Here is a 3694-nt window from a genome sequence, read left to right on the forward strand (position 1 = left end):
CTCTCAATGGGTGGTCTGTCTTGTATGTGAGGTACTGAAGCTCTCACTGGGTGGTGTGTCTTGTCTATGATGTACTGTAGCTTTTACTGGGTAGTATGTCTTGTCTATGAAGTACTGAAGCTCTCAATGGGTGGTGTGTCTTGTCTGTGAGGTACTGAAGCTCTCACTGGGTGGTGTGTCTTTTCTATAAAGTACTGAAGCTCTCAATGGATGGTGTGTCTTATCTTTGAAGTACTGAAGCTCTCACTGGGTGGTGTGTCTTGTCTATGAAGTACTGAAGCTCTCAATGGGTGGTGTGTCTTGTCTGTGAGGTACTGCATCTTTCACTGGGTGGTGTGGCTTGTCTGATAGGTACTGAAGCCTTCACTGGGTGGTGTGTCTTGTCTGTGAGGTACTGTAGCTTTTACTGGGTAGTATGTCTTGTCTATGAAGTACTGAAGCTCTCAATGGGTGGTGTGTCTTATCTATGAAGTACTGAAGCTCTCACTGGGTGGTGTGTCTTGTCTATGAAGTACTGAAGCTCTCAATGGGTGGTGTGTCTTGTCTGTGAGGTACTGCATCTTTCACTGGGTGGTTTGGCTTGTCTGATAGGTACTGAAGCTCTCACTGGGTGGTGTGTATTGTCTATGATGTACTGTAGCTCTTACTGGGTAGTATGTCTTGTCTATGAAGTACTGAAGCTCTCAATGGTTGGTGTGTCTTGTCATAATGTGTTGTAGCTTTTACTGGGTAGTATGTCTCGTCTATGAAGTACTGAAGCTCTCAATGGGTGGTGTGTCTTATCTATGAAGTACTGAAGCTCTCACTGGGTGGTGTGTCTTGTCTGTGAGGTACTGCAGCTTTCACTGGGTGGTGTGTCTTATTTGTGAGGTAATGAAGCTCTCACTGAGTGGTGTGTCTTGTCTATGATGTACTGTAGCTTTTCCTGGGTAGTATGTCTTGTCTATGAAGTACTGAAGCTCTCAATGGGTAAAGTGTCTTGTCTAAGATGTACTGTAGCTTTTACTGGGTAGTATGTCTTGTCTGTGAGGTACTGAAGCTCTCACTGAGTGGTGTGTCTTGTCTATGATGTACTGTAGCTTTTCCTGGGTAGTATGTCTTGTCTATGAAGTACTGAAGCTCTCAATGGGTAAAGTGTCTTGTCTAAGATGTACTGTAGCTTTTACTGGGTAGTATGTCTTGTCTGTGAGGTACTGAAGCTTTCACTAGGTGGTGTGTCTTGTCTATGATGTACTGTAGCTTTTACTGGGTAGTATGTCTTGTCTAAGAAGTACTGAAGCTCTCAATGGGTGGTGTGTCTTGTCTGTGAGGTACTGAAGCTCTCACTGGATGGTGTGACTTTTCGGTGAGGTACTGAAGCTGTCACTGGGTGGTGTGTCTTGTTTGTGAGGTACTGAAGCTCTTACTGGGTGGTGTGTCTTGTCTATGATGTACTGTAGCTTTTACTGGGTAGTATGTCTTGTCTATGAAGTACTGAAGCTCTCAATGGGTGGTGTGTCTTGTCTATGATGTACAGTAGCTTTTACTGGGTAGTATGTCTTGTCTATGAAGTACTGAAGCTCTCAATGGGTGGTGTGTCTTGTCTGTAAGGTACCGAAGCTCTCAATGGGTGGTGTGTCTTGTCTATGAAGTACTGAAGCTCTCACTGGGTGGTGTGTCTTGTTTGTGAGGTACTGAAGCTCTCACTAGGTGGTGTGTCTTGTCTGTGAGGTACTGAAGCTTTCACTAGGTGGTGTGTCTTGTCTATGATGTACTGTAGCTTTTACTGGGTAGTATGTCTTGTCTATGATGTACTGTAGCTTTTACTGGGCAGTATGTCTTGTCTATGAAGTACTGAAGCTCTCACTCGGTGGTGTGTCTTGTCTATGATGTACTGCAGCTTTTACTGGGTAGTATGTCTTGTCTATGAAGTACTGAAGCTCTTAATGGGTGGTGTGTCTTGTCTGTAAGGTACCGAAGCTCTCAATGGGTGTTGTGTCTTGTCTATGAAGTACTGAAGCTCTCACTGGGTGGTGTGTCTTGTTTGTGAGGTACTGAAGCTCTCACTGGGTGGTGTGTCTTGTCTATGATGCACTGTAGCTCTTACTGGGTAGTATGTATTGTCTATTAAGTACTGAAGCTCTCACTGGGTGGTGTGTCTTGTCTATGATGTACCGTAGTTCTAATTGGGAGGTATGTCTCATCAATGATGTACTGCAGCTCTCACTGGAAGGTGTGTCTTGCCTATGAAGTACTGAAGCTCTCACTGGGTAGTAATTCTTTTCTGTGAGGTACTGCAGCTCTCACTGGGTGGTGTGTCTTGTCTGTGAGGTACTGCAGCTTTCACTGGGTTGTGTGTCTTGTCTATGAGGTACTGAAGCTCTCACTGGGTGGTGTGTCTTGTCTGTGAGGTACTGCAGCTTTCACTGGGTTGTGTGTCTTGTCTGTGAGGTACTGAAGCTCTCATTGGTTGGTGTGTCTTGTCAATAGTGTACTGTAGCTCTTACTGGGTAGTTTGTCTTGTCTATGAGGTACTGCAGCTCTCACTGGGTGGTGTGTCTTGTCTGTGAGGTACTGCAGCTTTCACTGGGTTGTGTGTCTTGTCTGTGAGGTACTGAAGCTCTCATTGGTTGGTGTGTCTTGTCAATAGTGTACTGTAGCTCTTACTGGGTAGTTTGTCTTGTCAATGAAGTACTGCAGCTTTCACTAAGTGTTGTGTCTTGTCTGTTAGGTACTGAAGCTCTCACTGGGTGGTGTCTCTTTTCTGTGAGGTACTGAAGCTCTCATTGGGTAGTGTGTCTTGTCTATCAGGTACTGAAGCTTTCACTGGGTGGTGTGTTTTTTTGTGAGGTACTGAAGCTTTCACTGGGTGGTGTGTCTTGTGTATGATGTACTGTAGCTTTTACTGGGTGGTGTGTTTTTTTGTGAGGTACTGAAGCTCTCATTGGGTAGTATGTCTTGTCTATGAAGTACTGAAGGTCTCAATGGGTGGTGTGTCTTGTCTGAGAGGTACTGAAGCTTTCACTGGGTGGTGTGTTTTTTTTGTGAGGTACTGAAGCTTTCACCAGGAGTTATGTCTCGTCTGCGATGTACTGCAGCTCTCACCAGGAGTTATTTCCGTCTGTGATGTACTACAGCTCTCACCAGGAGTTATGTCTCATCTGTGATGTACTGCAGCTCTCACCAGGTATGTCTCGTCTGTGATGTACTACAGCTCTCACCAGGAGTTATGTCTCGTCTGTGATGTACTACAGCTATCACCAGGAGTTACGTCTCGTCTGTAAAGGACTGAAGCTCTCACTTGGTGTTATGTCTTGTCTGTGATGTAATGCAGCTCTAACTGGGGGGTATGTCTTGTCTGTGATGTAATGAAGCTCTCTCTAGGAGTTAGGTCTTGTTCGGATGTACTGCAGCTCTCACCAGAGGAGTTGTGTCTTGTCTGTGATGTACTGCAGCTCTCACCAGGAGTTATGTCTCGTCTGTGATGTACTGCAGCCCTCACCAGGAGTTATGTCTCGTCTGTGATGCACTACAGCTCTCACCAGGAGTTACGTCTCATCTGTGAAGTACTGAAGCTCTCACTTGGTGGTATGTATCGTCTGTGATGTACTGCAGCTCTCACCAAGAGTTATGTCTCGCCTGTGATGTACTACAGCTCTCACCAGGAGTTATGTCTCGTCTGTGATGTACTGCAGCTCTCACCAGGAGTTATGTC

Source organism: Macrosteles quadrilineatus, unplaced genomic scaffold (genome assembly GCF_028750875.1).
Source record: "Macrosteles quadrilineatus isolate MER2022 unplaced genomic scaffold, UCM_ALF_1.0 Scaffold_2__2_contigs__length_208266976, whole genome shotgun sequence".
NCBI classification, from domain to species: Eukaryota; Metazoa; Arthropoda; class Insecta; order Hemiptera; family Cicadellidae; genus Macrosteles; species Macrosteles quadrilineatus.